General features: G+C 37.3%; 1 non-coding gene across 1 annotated transcript; it reads right to left on the reverse strand.

Annotated features, from left to right (window-relative positions):
• Positions 1–7,587: 7,587 nt before the first annotated feature.
• On the reverse strand, positions 7,588–7,659 carry Trnay-gua. The gene has a single exon. It is a non-coding gene; the product is annotated as a tRNA-Tyr (tRNA).
• Between the last annotated feature and the right edge of the window lie 3,332 nt (positions 7,660–10,991).

Raw genomic sequence — 10,991 nt, forward strand, 5'->3', positions numbered from 1 at the left:
ATTTTCTTGATGAAAAAGTTATATGTTCCATCGCATCCGCACGCCTTCCAATCAGGCACATATTTGAGCATATCTTTAACCAACTCATTTGTGAATTGAGGTTCTATAGCTTCACCACCGGTAGACCTCACATCCACACAATTATACGAAACGTGATCCATATTTCTCTTTCTCCAGACGTCCTCCCAGAATAAAAAACACTCATTATCATCAAAGCCATATAAGGTTACTTCATTATTCGACGATAAGTTTCGGTAAAACCTTCTGCGGTTTAATTCGAAGCACGCATTGTCTTTTCGGAACTCTTTCCTCGAGTTATAAATGGATATTTGTTTATCTTTAATTCTGATTAGATCATTGATTAAAGTCTCAATTCTCATTAGCCGTAGCGGCAGAGAATATCCATTACATTTTTCTTTTCAGATTGAGGTAATGCTTGCCTCGAAAAGGAATTCACTAATTTAATTTCAGCTGCTAATTTCGAAATTTTGTTTTCTGTATTTTCCAACCATGTGCTTTTTGTTTTAGGCCTTATAGTTAAGGCCAAATAAGCACACTGTGCAGCATATAATATGTCTGTAATCTGATCCATATTTTGTGGAAGATTATCTTCTGTAATACGATAAATTGCAGAATTCAATCCAGACAGAATATTAGTTTTCACTTTATTTTTTTGGATTTTTGGGGTAGGTTTTCGAGACTCTCTAGGAATAGATTTGATTCTTTCGAGTTGGACTTTGAGTTCTTCTAGGCAATTCTTGAAGTTAGAAATTTCAATATTCATGTTAGATTTTCCTTCACTACAATCGCCTCTTTTCCCTACATTTTGATTCCCATTTAGTGGTTTGACCATTTTTTTAGTTGATATAGACTTGAGCACTTTAAGTATTTTTCATTGAACTCTTTCAGAATGAGATCCCAGCCACCTCTAGGCATCCTTCCAAATCTTTCTTTGATAGCATAGAACACCTGTGACACCCATTCAGTCTCAGAGACACACTTGACATCCTTAATAATGGCGGACAGGGAATGAAAGTTAGTTGGTGCAGCACGACTTCCAACTGTAGGATTATTGTTAATATTAGTTCTTGTGCCGTTATCCAGCCCCAGAGACAACACTCCTGCATCCACTATACTGTTTTTATTATTTGATTCTGCAGAAAGGCCCATGGGATTCGTTTTCTTCTTATTGATAAAAACGGACATGCACAACACACAACAACCATATATATATAAATTTAATAATTTAATTAATGCAAAAAAGTCTTAAATATTATTATTTATTAAAAAATAGTCATCGATCCTTTTTCCATAACCATAATTTTTCTTCAAACTACTAAACACATGTAACTATGGAAGGAAGTCTCTTGTCAAGGAAAGAAATCGTCTTAAAAAAGTAGGGATCCGAACCCCGATGCAAAAATCTGTTTGAAACTGTTGAACGACGAAATAAAAGCTAGTAAATTCAAAACTCAAAGAGCGAAATGGAGGAAAGTACTTACGTCCCTAAACCGTAATCGGTCGACATCCGAGATCTGGAAATCTATTCGGAACATCTCGAAGGCTAATGAGGAAACACCTGGAGATGACGAATTCAGCCAAAAAGACCTAAATGCCTTAATAAAATACTACGCGAAAATCTCTTAAAGGATCGTATGAAGACTGCCCCTTCCAAACCGCCGCTAAGGAAGCTGAAAAGTAAACATTCAACTCATTTCACTGAAAAAGAAGTATTGGAATCCCTACACCAAACAAAAGTAACATATTCACATGGTCCCGACGGCATTCCTATAATTCTCCTGAAAAACATAGGGAATGAGGGAATCAGTGTTCTCACAAAATCTACAATTGGTCGATTAACTACAACTCAATCCCAACGATTTGGAAATTGGCGAACATCCGCCCAATTTTGAAGAGTGGAAAACCAAAACAAGACCCGGCCTCCTTCAGGCCAATTTCCCTATTATGTTCCACGTCAAAAACTCTGGAAAAACTCATCCTCACAAGAATCATTAACAGCATGGATTCAAAAAAGATTGTTCCACTGCAAGCTTCCTTAGCTCCTTGACTAACTTTATCCGTTCTGGCATTTCGTGCAAGCCAAGACATCAGAAAACTGTACTTTGTTCGCTGGATATCCACAAAGCCTTCGACGCTGTGCCTAGAAAAAACCTAGCATGGAAAATCTACCAATCAAACATCCCTGAAGACCTCAAGCTCTGGTTGACTAACTTCCTCAGCGGTCGAAGAGGAAAAGTATGCTTTGGAAACATTCGTTCCATTTCCCGTCTATTCCCAAATGGTGTACCCCAGGGCTCACCATTATCACCTCTCCTATTCAAATTGTTTACGGCCGATATTCCGACGCCTAATGGCGATCTGCTTCTGGCCTATGCAGATGACATTGTATTGGCATCACGGGACCAGAACATCCAAACAGCAAAAGGAAGATTACAACAAAACCTGGATCACCTAGTTGAGTGGTTTAACGTAAACCGGATGTCGATCAACACAGAAAAATCTGTCACAACTCTCTACTCCTCAGCCAAAAGACTATCGAAAACTTCAATCGAAGTTGTTGTGGAGGGAAGAGTATTACCTTTCAGCAAATGGCAAAAGATATTGGGATTAACTTATGACACGCACATGAACTTCTCTAAACATGTCACAAATGTGCTGAACAAATGTGAAAAGAAAATCAACCTCCTGAAATGCCTAACTGGTCTATGGAAAATGGGAAATCACCCTATACTTAAAACACTCTACTCACAGTATATCGAACCATGTATCTCATATGTTTGTGCCTCATGGGGGCCACTGATTTCGAATACAAACATCCGTAAAATCTCCGCAACCCAGAAAGAAGCTTTCACACTTACCGAAAGGTGGTATACAGGTGAAGCTATCAACCACCAATCTCTTTCGAAACTCTCATTGAGAAGAATACAAAAGGGCATCAATGGTATAAAGGAACGATCCGCCCTCAACGATCTTGTGTGGGCTCAAGAGAGCAGCACAGAGCGAAGCTGAGAGCAATGATCAAATTCGTCAGGATCACCTAGTTAGTTTTTTTTTGGTTAACGGTGGTCTTTGGAATAAATTTGGATTTGATTTTGATTTGAACAAATTTTGTCTGAAACAGTAAAAATCATTTAACAAAATTGGAGCTATGTCTAGAACTGATTCTTCCAATTCATTCACTTTTGTTACTACTTCTTTGACCGTAGTCTGTTTATTTTGCATACCACTGTAAAAAATTTCTTCATTATCGCTGCTTTCCGTATTTTCCAACAATTCGTCTACAACTTGTTCTATAACAGGGGTGTCAAACATGCGGCCCTCAGCGTACTTTACCAAACATAAGTGCGGTCTGATTTAATGGCTATAAAATGCAAAAAATTATTTTTTATTTTTTTACATTTAATTAAAATTTTTAATTGTATTTTTAAATCGTGTTTGTTAATGTCACGTGCTTCTTCTGGAATAAAATAGAAACGCTCCTTGAAAGATGAACGGAGAGTGTTTCAAGATAAATGGGAACTTCTCTATTTTTGCACAATGGTTGATGGAAAAATACATTGTTTTATATGTAACACGAAGATTGAACACGAGACTAAAAAATTGCAATCTTTGCAACTTTAGCTTTCTCGGCAAAGCCATTGGCTTCTTCTCGAAGATCATTCTGGAAGCAAGAGCAATGGCTATTCCTAAACGTCCACCTCTCGCTGCTTGTAGTCGAAGGATATCCGGTCTGGCCAAGGAGAGAAATCGCCTCAAAAGGTCAAACCGATGTCTTCTGACACTTAAACAAGGAACTGAAGTCCAATGAACTCAGACACACCTATTTGAAATGGAATCGAATTCTTTCTACCGTGAACCGCAATCGTTCAACGGGTGAAGTGTGGAAAGGCATTCGGCACGTGGTCAGGGGGGACGCTCCCGAACCTTTCGAAGATTTTGATAAAAAAGACGTGAACAACCTCATGAATTTCTATGCGAAAAATGCACATAAAGATCACAGGAAATCCGACTCACTCCCCTCCAACAGAAGCCTAAAAAAACGGGCTGAACCGCTCCTCCTCTCGGTAAAGGAGGTGGAAGATTCGGCGTCGAAGGTGTCAGATTTCTAACAGCAATCTTCAACCATTCTATTAACAACAACGTAATTCCGGCTTTATGGAAACAGGCCTTAATAAGGCCGATACTGAAGCCTGGAAGACCAAGAGGGGACTCGCTTGATGAGGTCTATCCCGGGTCATCATTTGCTCATTTTTATTGTATTATTCATCAGCAATATTTGTGCTCAAAGATATTAAAAATGGAATCGGTGTTAAAGGAATTTCAAGAAAGATTTAATGATTTTTCGTCTTTTGAACAACAATTTTTACTATTCGCATCACCATTCTCTTTTAATGTTTCTAATGCAGATGAAAGTTTACAAATGGAACTAATCCACTCAGATTCTATATTAAAGCTAAATATTTGGAGGTTAGAATACCTGCTTTCTTTTCATATCTTCCTGGAAAGTTTAAAAACTTAAAAAGTTGTCAATCCTCTGGAAGCAACTCTCACCAAAATTAAAAAGCGATAATTGAATAATTTAGTAACTAAATTATTAACTAAAACTAAATTTTAGTTTCTCTTATTTTGGTTATTCATCATAATAAATATCAGAACTAATCTTCCCTTAATGAGAAATATTATAAATGCGGCCCTCAAAGCGAAATGAGTTTGACACCCCTGGCCTAGAATAAATCAAATCAAAATTTATTCCAAAGACCACCGTTAACCAAAGTCATTTTAAATGAAAACCTCGATTTGGAACCTAGAATCTAGGCAGAGATCCTACAAAGTGTTCCAAAAACTGAGGTTGTTCCAAAAACTGAGGTATTCCAGCCCAAGGTCTGTTCCAAATCGAGGTCGGACTGTACTACAAAACAGTCGACGACCATCTCTGCTACAAGACGGAAATAGTCGACCCCACCAAGAAAATCTCCCATTTTACATGTGTAGAGGAGGTGATACAAATCTTAGAGGCCTATTCGTAAGCACATTAATTGTCTCTGTTCTCTCTGCAGCCCGACAACCTCAACCGACTAGGGCCTTTCTTCAACTTGGCGGTTTTTCACTGTGAAGTGAAGGAGATGCCTCACAAGCAGTGTTCCCTCTAAGCGAGTGGTAGCTATGCGCGCTGGGCACATTGCATTGTGCAGCGTTATAAGTGACGTATGCAAAAAATTTTGGGGGGGGAAAATTTTACAATTAAAAAACAATGGTTAAAAAATAGGTCTAGTCAATTGGATATTCTTCTGTTTTTATTTTGTATCCAAAATTTGTATACTCGATCAAGATCCACTGTATTCCCACTTGTTAAATAGAACTTAATTTGCATGATCATCTCCAAATGGTCAATCTCAAGTCTATTACGTAGTTTTAGTTTTGATACAGTTCATCAAACTAAATCCACGTTCAGCATCAGCACTCGACGCTTGAAATGTGCCACAAATATCCACAAATGTTGCAGTGGCTGAAAATTTTTTCTCCGCTATAAATTACATCTTCAAATGTTTTCAAAGCACCAGAGTGCATTTTTTTCTTTTAAAATAAACTTGAGATCTGTATATTCCGACTGCAGTTTTATGAGTGGGACTTCTGAAGAGAGTAATTTTCATATTTTTTCGCTAATTTAATTATCTCTCCTCTTTTCCAAATTCAAAGTTGTCTGATTTTGAATTGCTTGAGTGTCAAATGCTACCATTCTCTTAATTCGTCAGCTGGAAATCTTTCTTGTAAATGCAGATAAACATGCTCGATAAAGCATAGGATTTCATCTGTATTTGTATCTCCATAACCAGTTGTTGATAACACATCTTCACACTGTCACTCCAGTAAATTTCATTCCATCCAATATTGAGATTTCAGCTTCGAAATTTTTGCTCTGGCAAACTGTACAGCTTCTATGGTCGATATACGCTTCTTGGAAAACTGTGCACAAATCTGCTAATTCAGCCAAAATTTCATTTAAGACAGTTAAAGCAACATGAATAAGAGGATTTTGAAGTTGTTTTAAGCAATATTTTGCAATCGGATCATTTCATCTTCAACCTGCTTAAAAGAAGGAGAATTTTTCTTAAGTCTCATATCAATATTATAGACACGTTTTCGTTTTGAAATGAAAATAAGAATATATAAATTCATAAAAAAATTAAAAAAAATAGCAATTTTTAATATTATACTTTCTACTGCGCAGAAAAAAATTTCGCTGCGCAGCAAGGTGCAAACTGCTGCGCGGCCGCGCACGCGTGCAGCTTAGAGGGAACACTGCTCACAAGACAATAGAAATGGCGGAACAGTCCGTGGCGACACCAAAGGAGTACTCCACAACAAACACTCCATTTTCATTGCCAAACTCATCCTGGACAATATATCCGTTGGCCCCCATTCTTATATTCACTCAATATTTCACAAGCTGAACACATCCCACTTCATTATCTCTTCTTTGCTGTCGATCCGCCTCTTCTGCCAGATTCATAGGCCAGGATACAGCTTTCGTGTGTTTGACAAGTTCCACTGATGTCTCGTGGTGGCTACTTCCTTCATTCAGTCGCTTATTGATTGCCCCAACATCCATTGCAATACTTGTACGTGATTCGCCGCCGTGGCTGAGAGTTTATGTTTTTTTAACTGCTGGTGATTCACACACTTGTCATGGAAATTCTACGCTCCTTTTCTGATTTTCCTTGGACACAAATGTGGTTCATTTCAGCAAAGTCTGGAGGAAACAAGGTCTTGACTTTCCGGAAGATCAAATGTCTCAACGAAACTGGGATCGAATAGGATGCAAGCAAACTTTCAATCTGCTGCTCGAGCATTCCCAAACGCTCTCCTCGACGATGAATCGGTAAAAATTGGAATCTCTCTGCGCCTCGAGCTAAGGCAATGTGTCCCGCACGTGTATCGTTGTGGCTGCCCTGTTGAGCCTTTCGGTTTGCATCCTTTATCGTGCAGGAGGAGTGCCGGATGGTTTCCAAAACACTCTGCTTTGAATGACATCATACGGAGGGCCCTTGATTCGGCGGGATTTCCTTTGGTCCTCGAACCACCGGGTCTTGACCGCGGTGACGGGAACGTTCTGTTGGGATGACCCTTTTCCTTTTGAGGGCGGAAAAGTCTTCGTATGGGATGCAACTTGCTGGGACACTTTTTCTGCTTCACATTTAACTTTGTGTGCTCTAGAGGCTAAATCTGCTGCTAAGCAGGTTGAAGATTTAAAGCTAACCAAATATTCTGCCATTTCGGATGAGTTTTTCGTGTTGTCGATAGCGGTGGAGACGTCGGGTGCTCTTGATCCAAAGACGGAAAAATTTCTCTCAAGCTCAAGGTCAAAATCTCAATGCGCACTCACGATCCTCGGAAGGTGGACTGGCTTTTCCAACGGTTCTTGATCGCCGTTATCCAGGGGAACAGTTTGGCGATCCGTCAGGCCGTATGCCTTTTCATTGATTAATCTTTTAACACATTCTTGGGTTAAATAAAAAGAACAAACAAAAATGTAAATTTAATTATATCGATGATGTAAAATAAAATTCCCGCGACCCGGATTCGAACCGGGGACCTAAGGATCTACAGTCCTCCGCTCTACCACTGAGCTATCACGGGCATTTATTTTTTTTTCCAAATATTATTGGCTTTTAATTGTTCACTAATGTTTTTTTATCTGTACTTTCGATATTAATTTTGATTTTTCCCCTCGTACACAAATCCTATACAACATTTCTAAGGACTGACATTCAGGCAAACAACTGAGGTCGTAGTCGACATATCTAATCTAGCCAGTGATTATTCGACTATGAATTGTATACTTTATAATTTATAACAATAAAAACAACTTCTGGATTAAAACAATAATGACATACAAATAAAAGTACTCAACCGAAAATTTGACAAACATGTATCCTTTCACATTTTTTAAGTGATGAAACTGGCAAAAAAACAGCTGAAGTACAAAATAATCAGAACAGAAATTACAATGTTAAATTTAATAAGCAAAAGAAGCAAATTTATTAAAATTCTATATCAGGGGAGAAATTAAGAAGTTAACCAAATTAGATGGGTCGCCGAGCGGATGGACAGGCAATTTCAACGTAATATCGAGAATGATGTCCGCTGAAAAACCAGCTCGTTTCACCACTGTTGTGACTCCTCCTCGAGATGATTAAACCAATCTCTGAGAGGAGTTTGAAGCTTGGGGTCCAATTATCCCACTGGTCTCGAAAGTCAGAGAGATGAAGCAGCAATCAAACAGCCATATTTTGTAGTTTTTCTAAATTCGGCAAGGGCAGATGCAGATCCAGGACGAGAAGCGGAGTCCATCAACGGTGATGAGGAAAATGAGTCTGGTAACATTCCACACGAATGCCATTCTCTCCCTGAACGGGAATAAAGTCGACCCATTAGGGCGTTTTCCGTCCCCACGGTCAAGTCCTACCGGTTCTAACATTGAGGGGAATTCAGCGGCGTTAAGCGGGATCCTGTCGATGAGTTGTCTACATCTGCAATGATCGGGCTGCCAAATCTCTATGCCCAGCCGTAAACAGATTCCGATTTTAATTTCCTAATATTTATTTACCCTTTATTTAATAATTTTTAATTTTACCTTTCATAAGGTATTGAACAATTTTCTTATGGAAAAGAAATTGATGAAATTACAAGTTGACCAAATAACTAGAAAAATTGTTTGTTTGCGTGAAATGACTATGCGAAAACTATACTCAGGGAATTATCCTGAGAGGAAAACGCATTTTATGGCTTATAGGCAGCATTCATTTGAGAATGTGAATTTTTTACATTGTATTTCGATTTTTCCCAAAGGATTATAGCCAACATTTGAAACTGGTAATTCAATTTTATAAAAGAACAGGAATATTGAAAAAGCATACTTAGCTGAAATAAATCTCAATTACAAATCATCGTAGAAAAAATAACTTTTCTGACCTTTTTTCAGCTGCTGATTTACAAATGAGTTTAAACGAACCATTGTATGTGTCAATGCGGTTTTATACCGGCATTCAAATAAACACAATACTTAAAATCTGTCACTAAAACAAACACCCTGATATTTAATGTCAACAAAAATCACATGCCTTATTTGTGAATATCTCGGTCGCTGTCATTTGTGTCATGTCTCAGTAGAATTAAATAATATACATTTTGGGGGAAGAAATTTAATAGATTAAGTAGACAATTGAGTGGTACTTATCTAGAATTGATTTGTTTGGATTGTATCCACTGTATTCTCAGACAATGTAAATAATTTGAATAAAACAATAAATATAATTTAAATTGAGAGATGTAAATGATTATTAATACACTTTCAAATCTAAATTACACAACATTTAATATATACAATTAAACATAACAAGTAATCCATATTCGATTATTTGGAATAATTCAAAATTAAATAGATTGAAGAATACCACTCTCAAAAAAGTAAGTTTCTCCCCAATAACTGAGCATGAGAAAACACTAATTATAATGATTAGGGAATAAAAGTAGTATCCAGAACTAAAGCACACTTAATTTGACTTACTACCATGCAAATTTCACGTATTCAATACGGGATATATAATCTAGATTAACGCAAACTATGCATTTGAAATTGTCGAGAATGGAGCCATACAATATTCATTATGAACATAAACTCCGCTTTCTTGCAAACAAAGACCGGTCCTATTTAATTCAATACCAACTTGAATATTATCTCTCAGAGTAACTAAACTTTGATCATAAATTAGCACAAATATGATGGCTGACGGCTATCTTGCACTTCTTTCTGACGACTTCGGGTTTATAAAGCTTGAAGAAATCCTGCTCTTCCGGAGAATGAGGAAAGTTGGGGCAACACTTGATGATCTTATATCTGCGGTTAAAAGTAGAATCATATTTATCAAAGCACATTTTTAGACTCGTATTTCCTTATTTTCGACCCGACCCAGACCAAAGTCAGGGGATAATCACCACACGAGTTATCGAAGTGAAAGGACTATTCAACGGTATTGAAATGACTAGTGAAGAAGTATTGTCTTGAGTACTCATTATAGTTACTCTGGAAACACCTGCTGACTCCCTTTGGAATTACCCGGGGCTACTTGACTGGGTGGAGAATGTTCGAGGATAAGTGGCTTTTATATGCTGACAACTGTTCCACGGACTACATCGTCGAAATACTCCCGCCAGACACTGTTTAATTTTAAAATAATAAGTTAGTTTAATTGGAGATATACATACATGCCTCTAAACATGGCGAATAACTACTATAGCACTGTATCAGTGATATTTACATATTTTAAGAGTGAATCTAAAAATGAAAACAATTGACATCCATAAGGGCGTATGATTTATATAATGAATATCCAATTTTATTCCCTTTTATCTATTCATGTATTTCGCAAAATAAATTGATTCATATGTTAGATCAACCTCGAGTTTTCTATCAATCTCGAACTGGTCAACAATTGGATTAAGGGAACATTTATCTAGCAAATCGTTTTGGGTTGGTGATCTTCAAATTTAATTACTTTTTATAGTTTCCCTAAATCAAAAAACAGTGCAAAAAAGTGGCGGTGAACCAGGGGTGGCCAACCAGTCGATCAGTCAGAAAAATAAAAACTGAACAAGCATGAATTAGACTAGTAATTCGATATTATTTATTAGATATTATTTATTTGAAAAAAGCGCCTTGTATTGCCGAAGTATGTTTCGGATCATTGTCTTGTTGGGAATTAATTTCGATTTTGTTCAGAAATGAGATAAGATTATTCGTTTGTATGTTAACATACAAAGCTCCATCCATCTTTTCTTTTCCCAACCAAATTACTGAATCCATATGGCACACCATACCATGATATTTCCCTTACTGAATTTTACTGTTTTTCTCTCTACATTAAAAATGTGTTTGAGTTAAAATCTAGGAATTTCCTTTTGATAAGACT

This window comes from Octopus sinensis, unplaced genomic scaffold (genome assembly GCF_006345805.1).
Source record: "Octopus sinensis unplaced genomic scaffold, ASM634580v1 Contig11657, whole genome shotgun sequence".
NCBI classification, from domain to species: Eukaryota; Metazoa; Mollusca; class Cephalopoda; order Octopoda; family Octopodidae; genus Octopus; species Octopus sinensis.